General features: G+C 34.7%; 1 long non-coding RNA gene across 2 annotated transcripts; it reads left to right on the top strand.

Annotated features, from left to right (window-relative positions):
• The first annotated feature begins 4,661 nt into the window (after positions 1 to 4,661).
• On the top strand, positions 4,662 to 7,679 carry LOC140013829 (uncharacterized). 2 transcript variants are annotated; one of them, XR_011820645.1, is made up of 3 exons: positions 4,662 to 4,902; positions 6,692 to 6,769; positions 7,440 to 7,679. It is a non-coding gene; the product is annotated as an uncharacterized lncRNA (long non-coding RNA). The 2 variants fall into 2 exon arrangements; XR_011820644.1 differs by lacking the exon at positions 6,692 to 6,769.
• The last annotated feature ends 3,314 nt before the right edge of the window (positions 7,680 to 10,993 follow it).

The following is a 10,993-nucleotide window of genomic DNA, read 5'->3' as shown; positions in this document are numbered from 1 at the left end:
TCATTGTGAACAGAATTTGGATGATCGTGAGGATTAATGGCTTCAAATTGAATCACCACTTATTTTGAGGGAAGTTTCAGTTTCTATTACCTTCTTCACAATGAGGACATTGTTAAATTTAAGTGTGGGGGAGGGATTACTTTATCTTATGGGGATTGTGTCTTGAAATGCATGATTTGAGTTGTCATGTTAGAATTTTATTTGGAAATGTTGTATTGTGATTAATTTTCTTGAAATTGAGGTTGTTGACAGGGAGTTTTGTCCATTTTATGGGGAAACTCTATAAAAAATTTTTAAAATATTTTCCAATATTTCAAATTAATGGCCAAAATGTTCAATTCTGTGAAATTGTGAGTGGATTAAATGAGTGGATTAATGCATTAATTTTGTGAAATTGTGAAGGATATCGATATATGAATTTCATGCACGAGTTGAAAGAAGTGTAAGGATTGTCCAGAGAATAAAATACACAAGAAATTAGGAACAAAAATGAAGGAAAAAGGAAAGAAGCGAAAAAACTGGAAATTTAATGGCACGAATCCGAGCTCGGATCCGTGAGACCAAAGAGAGATCCGATCCCTCGTCTGTACTTCTGGAGGAGTGTATCCGAGATCAGAAGATCCGACCCCGGATCCATCATGGGAAGTCCTCGGATCCTAAAGATCCGAGCTCGGATCTATATTCAACCCTCGGATCTGTTTCTCTCTTCAGCAAGTGGCACAGCCGTTTTCCTTTACCTTTCTCACAACTTTTTCAGCTATTTTGAGGGACAGAAATCGGTGGCACATGCTTCTGCAACAAAAGAGAAGACCAAATGAGTTGTAGACAAAAGAAAACATCATATCTTTGGTTCAGCTACTGACTACATTAGAGATAGCACTCAGGGTTTGAGGCTTTTAGGATTCAGGGTTTTAGGGTTTTAGAGATCAAGATTTAGTGTTTTAGGAGAATAGCACTTTCGGGTTTAGGGTTGTAGGATTTTAGTTTGACAATAGTGTGCGTTGATTAGAACTTTAGATTTTTAATTAAAATAGTAATCCTATCGTGCCGCAAAAATATTTTTTAATGGATTTTAATAAACTCAACAACCTTGATTTAATGATTTAGGGTTTACAAGGATTTGGTTTCTAAGATTTACGATTTAGTGTTTTACGGCTTTAGCACTTAGGGTTTTAGGATTTTTGCATGACAATAAATTTGCCTTGATTATCGCTTTATTTTTTTAATCAAAATAGTAATCCTGCCAATAATTGTAAAAGGTAAAACACGCAAGATTTAATCGCTAGATATTTGATTTAATTTTTTTTTCTTTTCCTTTTCAACTGCCAAACAAATAACATGCACTTCATAAAAATAACTTATATAATTTTTTTAAATAACATTGCGTTATGAAATTTCTAAAATTACAGTTGAAATTGTAACAGATATTAATGACTATTAACTATTACATTCTTATAACTAATATTCATCGGTGTCAACAAATAAATACGATTCATTAATAACAAAGGAAAATTAGAATTTGATAAAAAAATTTATTTGATAAAAAAGGAAAAAAAGTTAGTATTTTTTTCATAAAATATAGTCAACACCTTACATGTTAACAATTTCATTCTATTTTTACATTGATATATGAACTAGAAAGAACTATGCATGTGTATTTTTTCCACCATTTAAATGTATTATAATAAAATAACGTATTTTCAACCTTACAATTACCAATTTTTTTTAATATAAAAGAAATATGATTTTTTTTAGAGCACATATTTGATGACTTTAGGCACGTGCAAGTTTTAAAATAAAAAAAAAATTTATTCCTCTGCTAATTACATATTTTTAAATAACATTTCTCTAACATTTCTCCGAAATATAAGATTTTAGTAGAGTTTTTAAAATAAGATTTTACTACCGACAGCATTTTAGTAAAGGCAAATTCTACAAAACAAACAACATTTACAGTTAATTTTACATTTTTTTGGGAGCTCGTAAATTTCATTTAAAATTTTTTTTCTAGCAAGTTTGAATTTAATTTTCTGAAAGTCATACTTATAAATGCGAAATCTAACAAAAAAATTAAATACAATTTTTGGAGGTCAAATTTATCAAATGCGAGCTATTTGAAGAATTTAAAAAAAAAACATTTAGGAGCTCGCATTTAGCTCTTACTATTTTCTGGAAAAAATTTTCTAGCTCCCAAAAAAAAAGCAAAAAAATTTCAATTATACTTAAGCAAGTTGAGCTCGCATTCGCGATTGCGGAATGCGAGCTCAATAGAGCTCTCTACTGAGCTCGCATTTCGCGAATGTGAGCTCTGCTGAGCTCGCATTCCCCGAATGCGAAGACCCCCCCTACGGAATACCTCACCAAAATCACCCCTTTTGTAGAATTTTTTTAAAATTCATCACAAAATTGGAAATTTCTCCTTCAACTCCCTATTTCCAAAATCAGCTTTTTGGATATGGCAAAGCTTCATGGTTATTAGGGACTTTTTGGAAAAGAGAATTAGGAAAAAGATGGGCAATGGAAAGCACATTGATATATAGGAGGATCATTGGATACCATTTAATGAGACAGGAAAGATTTCTACTAGGAAACCAGAGGAATGCACCATTGAAAAAGTTGCAATTTTGATAGAGAATTTTAGGTGGAAGAAACAATTGATAAATCAATTGTCCTGCCAAGAAGATGCCAAATTAATTATGCAAACACCAATAATTTATCTGGTAGGGAAGACTGTGCATATTGGAAGCATTCAATTAATGGAATCTAGTCGATGCAATTAGGATATAAAGCAAGCATGAAAAATGACATGAACAAGGGGAGAGGGAATCAGAATGAAGCAGGAATGAGCAGAAGCAAAAACAAGCATAACTAAAAATTTAGAAAAGATTGTGGGTATGAAAACCAGGCACAAACTAAAACATTTCTTGCAGAAATGCCTTACAAGTACTCTGCCTACTAATGAGCCAATCTACAAAAGAATACAAAAGGGCTTTTCATGAGGTAAACACGATGGCAATGAGATAAAAATTCAAGAACATATGATTTTTTTTTTTTTGGTCTAGTGGCTATGAAAATATGGAAATTCACTTCAATCCATTGGGATGGGCGTGTTGAGAAAAGATGAAATTTTTGGGACTAGTAGTAGGAATGGCAACAAGGCAAGGGCGATGGCAACGGGGCGAGGTTGGGGCCTCATCCCCGACCCGTTGAACACTAATTCCCCCCCTCCCACCCCGCTTCCCCTACGGGGCTAATAAAAATTTGTCATATTTTATTATAGTCAAATTTTAGCAAATAATCAAATTCGAAAATATCAATACATTACCAAGTTATTATCCATTGTAATTTCACAATTGAAATCCATAAAAACTATCAAACAAAAGTTATTTGAATATAATCCAATATGATGAAACAAATACAACTAAAGTAGTCAAATTTTTACTTTTAACACAAATACAATTACTAAGTCATTATTGTATTTTTTTGAGAAAAAAAGTGTTATTGTGTTCGGTATAATTAGGAATCTATTAGTAGACATGTATAATTATTAGTACAATGGATAATATTAATTATATTACATATACTAATATCCATTATATTATACATATAATATCATTATCATAAGTTTGTAACTAATTAAATTAAATGTTATATATGTGTGAGGACCCGAAAAATTTCTTATTTTTATTGAATATTAATGGTTTAATTAAGTATTAATCCACCTGTTTTTCCCAAATAATTTATTACGACCATTTTAAATCCATTCGTATGGAATAATGTCTTCATTATGCTTTTAAAACGTCCCGTTAACAACTTCAATTTTCGGAGGATTGTTTGAGTGAGAAATAATGAACACGAGTGTTTCAAGGTGATATTGTATTCGAGAGTATGATTATCCTGGGGAAATTAAGAACGGACAATAGCAGATTAAGAAAAGTTAATCGAGAATTAAAGGTGAATAAGTTCTAAGTGAGCATATACTACTCACGCGTGGATAGTTTTCCAAAAGACGCATGGATACAAATTTATTGGAGATTTGAGTAGTTAATACTCGACTCATGTGAGGACTCGTAAAACTCCTATTAAAACCCTAATTTGAGCTTATTTAATTATTTACTTGTTCATTTATTCCGAGTATTATTTTCTAGACCTATTGAACCTAATTACGTGGAAATATAGTTTCGTTATATTTTTAAAGTGACTTGTTTCAAGAATTAATTTCCTGGAGTACGTTTAATAAAAATAGTGAATAGTGCTTGGAGATTTTATCCGCGTAGTAGCACAATAAGTTTGGAATATTGGAGACTTGTACTATGGTCCTAAAATAGGTAATCTTATGAATAAATACTCAAGTGATAGTTAGTAGTGCAATCGTTATAAGAAATTCTCGGAAGTTTCGCGTTATAGCGTTAAAATTGACGGTACGGATTTTCACACGCGCAACTTTATTTGAGGGACTTTAGACCCTTATTTCGAAACAATTAAGAGTGAATAATATTTACATGAATATATATGCATTGGAGGTTTAGTGCATTAGTGAACCAAACGCGCGAGAAATCGAGCCAAAAACGTGCCAAACGAGCCCTAATGAGAGTTGACTAATGGGTGATTTATGGCCACAAGTTAGTATCTTCCCTTGGAAGCTTAAGAAAAGTCTGATCACTCTCTCTCTTCCTCTCAAGACAGCCGGCCAACACCCTCCTCTCTCTAACTCCATTACTTCAAATTTTCAGCTCACAAATCTCACTCAAAACCACCCCAAATCATCTCCAAATTCAACCAAACTTGCACCACACTTAGCTTGATACTTGAGGAGCCTTTTGAGCTGCAAACAAGGGCTGGAAATCACGGTTTTTCTGGAGCAATAGAGGGCCGAAAATTCTGCTTGAACACCCAACCAAAGTAAGTGATGATCCACTCTTGGAAACTTGAAGTTTGGAAGCTATCTTACCTTGTTAAGTTCATGCATGCACTTGGTTAGCTTGTGTATGGTGTAAAAATGTGATTGTGGGCTCTTTGAATTCCCACACTTGGGTTGTTGTTGCTGATTTGATGATTGATGGTGATTATATTGTTGGTTTAGTGGTTATAATGATGCATTAGTGGTGGGTAATTAGTAGAAACTTCATTGGGTGTAAGAAGCAAAAACTTCTGATTTTGCCCTTGCCATGTTCGGCCATTTTGAGGCCAAATTTTAATGGTCTAACAGCTTGAATTGGATGTTTATAGGATGTATTTGATGTGTGAAAAATTTCATTGAAAAATATTGAGGTTTGATTGAGCAAATGAATTTTTCTTGAGAAACTAGCAAATCTGGAAAACTGTTCGCGTATGATTCTGACCAGTGGTAGTATTTTGGCTATAACTCTGTTCTCGGATGTCGAAATCATGTGCCGTTGGTGGCGTTGGAAACTAGACATTCCTGGCTTTAATTTGGTATATAATGCATGTTCTGATTCTTTTCGAGCAAGCCGAACCAAATGTTTTAAGTTCGCTGTCCTGTTGCTCTGTTCATCTGGAATGAAGTGTTCAGGCAGCAACTTGATGCCAGATTTTGAACCAGATGGGTGCCGAATTTGGAAACGATTTCTTCTGTGATATTTTAACCCTATGAATGTATTTTCCAACGGCGTAAGCCATGCTCGATTTCGAGTTATATTGACTGAGTTGTGACTGAAACAAGTGGACTGCTCTGTTTTGGAAAAACCCTAATGTTGGACTGGTTTGGAACAAGATCTTGGAGTGAACCTGTTAATTGATGTTCTTGATACTAAACACTTACCAAAGGCATTATGGATGTTTCTTGGGCCTTTATTTCACAAATGAACCATGATTATATAGTTTGCTTGATTAAACGTTTTGAATTGGGTAATGAAAGTCTCAAGGCAGATTGCCTTATAATTTTCCTGAACTTTGGTTGACTAATTAACTATCTTACCGAAGGTATTTTTCCCTGAAATTTGATAGAACGGTACCTTTCATATGGGAGTAAAATACTGCCAATTTTGGTACCAATCCAAGTTCGTTTCGATACCCAATTAAATTCCTCATGTTGGAGGTTCAAATCTGGAAATTCTTCTCCAGTCTTGAATTTCCCAAACTTCGGGCTACCGTATCTCGGTACTCGAAACTCCGATTCTTGATCCGCTTGTTTTGTTATAAACCTTGCTCGCAACTATAATTGAGTGACAAATTTCAGAGGCTGGTTTGCAACGTGTGAATCGTGCCGAATTTTCAAAGTTGGCCGAAATCCAACTTAATTCTGCCTTGTAAACCAATCCTGCATCTTCAAGCTCATTTTTGAACACTTTCCACTTTGATTCATGAAAAAGTGTCTTCTAGGAACTTATAGTACTTTCTAAGAGGTTTCCAACGGTATAAAGTTTTCCAATTCTCGACTTATGCCGAGCGAGTTACGATTTTTCAAAGATTAATCATAAAACTGAAAATTTTCCAATCTCAAAGAAATAGAGTTTTTCAAGAACTCTTTATTCTTTTAATATTCTTAAACGTTTTGCTCACGATTTTCATGATAAAAACTCAACTAATATTGTACATAATAAAAGACAAGTTGAACCTCGATTTACGTGTAATTGAGGTTCCTTTTTGCGAAATAATCCTTAGATTGTACTAGTGTACAATCTTCTTGATAAGTGGGTTAATTGTGTGATTATCCACTGTTAATTGCCAGGCGCACAAGGAGACCTTCAAGAGGATCTCACAGTGGACACTTGAACTCCCCAGAAAATAATTCTTATTGAATTGCTCGGTGAGTGTCAAGTGTGTGAATTTTGATACTTGCTTATTGTGGTAATTGTTGGAAGTTTTAAAAATAAGAGCGGGTACGTACTTTATCGCACTCGTTCTAATTTCAAATGAATGAATGAAATGTATTGAATGAATGAATGAAATGAAATGTTATGTCGTCAATGCATGTGTCGTTGGAGTGAACCTCCTCGACTTTCTAATGAATGAGGGACGCCCAAACTCATAGGCCGACCTTGGACTCGAGCCGGCAATGGGCTTGGTCGGGGACTGGGGCGAGCCATGAGATACATATAAGCTCGACCTAATGAGAGGTCCTGCTTGGCATACTCGTAGAGTATCGCCTCATAATAGACTTGTGGGCCCTTGGGGTGTACGGTGGACGGAGGGAAGTAAGTGGTGATCTACGGAAATGAAAATACCGACCTGGTTGACAGGAGGGTCAACGCGGGAAGGTATACGAATGTTATCGGCAGAGCAAGTGGAATTTAGCTCCTGAGAGCTACTATATCCTTGAATTGTTTCTGATTACTTTTCCTGTTTGAATGATTGATTATTGAAAAGACGTGATTTTATTTATTGAATTTGGGATTGATATTTGACAAAGTGCTTGCATGTGTGTTCTTGGCCTCACGAGCGTTTAGCTCACCCTATAGTTTTGTTTTCCTTAACAGGACTGGATCTTGGAGAAATATGGAGAAACCATCCGTTGTACTTTTGTTAAGACTCCTGTTATATATTTTGACTAGGCCCTGGTTTGGGTTGTACTTTTGGAAATTGTAAACTTGAAAAGTTTGGGCCCTGACGTGTACTTTGAATTTAAGTCGTGTTATGATTACCCGATGTACTGGTTATACATTAAGCGACTTGTTAAGCTTGAACGCTTCCGCATTATTGTATTCATGTTGCTCTCATCGAAGTGTTTAGTTCGGTTTTAAATTGAATGGAATTGCTTGAGTCCTGGCGAGAGTTGGGCAGGCGTCCGCGGATACCCTTTGGTCCGCCTTAGGGAGATGTGGGGCGTCACAATATGTATATATAATTATATACATATATATATATTAATTTTTTTAATGGGTGACAGGGCGGTATACCCCCGCCCCTTGCCACATTTCTAAACGGGGGAAAAAAATTCCCCCCGCCCCATTAGACCCTTTTGGGCACCCACTCCAATTGCCATCCCTAACTAGCATGATGGGGTAATGGCCAGTAGAAATAGGATAGAAGGTAATGAGCATATAGCCTTGATTGTGAATACTCTATAGGCAATCTGGAAAGATTGAAACAATTTTCATTTCCATAGGAAAAATTTTGTTCAAATAATATGTAGAGTCTGGGGGGAATGGAATGAGTACAAGAAGATGAAGGATGGCAAGAACCAGAAAGAAACAGAAAGCAAAGACTAGCTGACAATCAATATTAAAATAGCTGCGGAAAGAACGAAGGCATGCAATAGAATAGGAACAGGGATCATAGGAACCAATTGGAGAGGGAAACTTCTAACTGGATGGGCACTCCAGAAAGCAAAGATGGATCTACAGAACTGGAAGCAACTGAAGCAATTAAGTGTGCTATAATTAAAGCTATGAAACAAAATTGGTACAAAGTCAAAATCCTTAGTGAAAACATTTAATAGGTTGTTGAACTCAGAAACTCCAATGATAGCTAATTGAAGATATTTTGGCATTTCAATAGAATTTCCAAGTTATCTCCTTTGGTGTTGGAAGAAAAGAAGATCTTAGAATAATTATAGAGTTAGCAAAATTTGCCACTAAATTATCAGTACATAATGTTTACTGGATACATAGCTTTCCAATGTGACTTGTAAATATGATCTAGAGGCTTGTCCCTAGATGACTATATGGACCCTTGTCCAGTATTTACTTGTAAACATAGTGAAATGAAAATTTTCTACTGTTTTGACAAAAAAATTATAGAAAAATGTGGTAAGTAGGTGCAGAATATAAATTCAATTCTTAGGCTTCATTATGCTATGCTCGAGAGCATCCATTTCAACTCTTCGAGTACACGTCTTGTTTCTACTCATTTCTGCTCTTCTTTTGACACCCAAGTTTTCAGTCATAACAAATGGTTGGAAAAAACCTAAATAATATGCACTACTATTATCTCGTTCATTCATAGATAATTTCCAAAATTTTAAATCTAATATCTCATTCTCCAATAGGATTCATAGACCTTTTTCATGAGATTGGATGCAAGCACCGATCAAAGCAATTATAAATTATGTCAAAAAGTTACAAGACAATATTCCTCACTCTATGGCTTCTCGCCAATGAGTTTTTGCAAATCTTATATAACAGCAGATAAATAAGAATGTCCAAAAAAAAAATTCATCCACAACTTATGCAACCAGCAGAAGCAAAAGGATCAAGATTGGTGTTTGAAGGTGTACTAAAATGTCAATGAAGCATATTAAATAGATTTGAACATGCATTACAAACAATGTTCACCATATCGCCTGAGTTCGAGATGACTCGAGCGATATGTAACTGGAACGGACCTTCTCAGTATGATATCAACATATGATTCGTCTATGGAACTATTTTGGATATGACTGGACCTGACTTAGCCAATATTGATCGAGTCAATTCAAATTAATTACATATCGACCGAAACTCACCGAGTTACACTATTTTGAATCAAAAATCAAATAAAAGTTGAATATTTGGTATTTTCTATTTTTAGATATTTTTTTAGAATTTTTAAAAACTCTTATGTGTTGTAATGTACGCATCATCCTATTTAGGGGTGGCAATTTTTGACACGACCTGAAAACACGACACGAATCTAACACGAAATTAATGGGTTTGGGTTGAGATTTCGGGAATTCGGGTTAGAATCGGGTTGGACCCGATGAACCCGAAAAGAAACACATGTCGATTTCGGGTCAACCCGTGGTGACCCGATATGACCCGTTTACGAATTAAAAATAATTTAATAAACATAAAAATAATTCTATCTAACTAAACTAAGTTATTCTTTTTTTCAAAGGCATTAATTACTTAATCTTAAATGAATTTATTTAATTTGTGTGAAGTTAAAATTATTATATTTGGACAAATAATATATTATATTATTTTTTACTTTTATACTGTTTTAATTTAGTTTATATTTTATTTGGGATAAAACACTTTTATGGTGTTTAATTTATTTTAGATTTGGTTTGGAATTATTTATTTAAATTTTTATTACTTGATTATGTAATTAGTTTTGTGAGAAATTGATTTTATTAGAAATTACAGTGATAAATTAATAAATTAAAATTAAGTTTCGGGTCATTTCGGGTCGACCAGCCAACCTGAAATTTTCGGGTTCGGGTCAGCATACCTGACCCGGCACTGGTTGGCGGGTCGGATTCGGGTCAACAGATTTTCTGACGGGTTGACCCGAACCCGACCCGCAAACCTGATTTGGACCCGAATTGCCACCCCTAATCCTATTTACAGTGGACATTCTGCGACTGATATGGAGCAATCATGACCATAATGTGACCACAACCACAAGGACAAACCATGACTATAAAAGCTCTGTCCATCCAAGGGATCCTGTGCTAATATGTTTCCAAGTGATATTTTCATTAGAAAAGCACTTGCTATTAGATTGCACTTTCAAAATCAAGGACACTGCATGCAGAGATAAATAGCCCTTCTGAATAGCATTACCTAATAAAAGGTTAGCTTCTATCAGCATCTGGGAGCAGATCAAAGTAGGAATCAAGCACATATGTAGAACCTTGTGTACAAATTAATCGTCAAGATGATAATATAATCCAGCAGACTTCTACTTCCCGTCCTTAGTTGAATCCAACTTGTTGATTCTTGGATGGTAATTACTTGGATCCGTTCTAAAACTAATGTCAAGATACTTCATAAGTGCAACACAACACAATCGTAAACAATAAGATTGGATGATAGAAGGAAAAAAAGAAAGAAATCATGCCAAATCAGAGCTTTCAACAAGTATACAGCAACTTTCAAATATCCTACAGACCTATCCATGCTTCCTAGGAAAATGGAGGATTGCGACCCTTTCACTCACATATTTCTTCCTTAAAATTTTCTTGGTTTGGAAAAGGGTTAGGTGGTTGGGTTAATGATCTAGAGTTAAAGCATGAAGCAAGAAGTACATAAAACAGAAAATGGAGGTTTACAAACTACTTTATATTTTCCCTTTTACTTTATTTTATCCTTCCCTCTTGTCACTTTTA

The sequence above is a fragment of the Coffea arabica genome, chromosome 8c, assembly GCF_036785885.1.
Source record: "Coffea arabica cultivar ET-39 chromosome 8c, Coffea Arabica ET-39 HiFi, whole genome shotgun sequence".
Classification (NCBI taxonomy): domain Eukaryota; kingdom Viridiplantae; phylum Streptophyta; class Magnoliopsida; order Gentianales; family Rubiaceae; genus Coffea; species Coffea arabica.
This window is presented reverse-complemented; position numbering and strand designations above follow the sequence as displayed.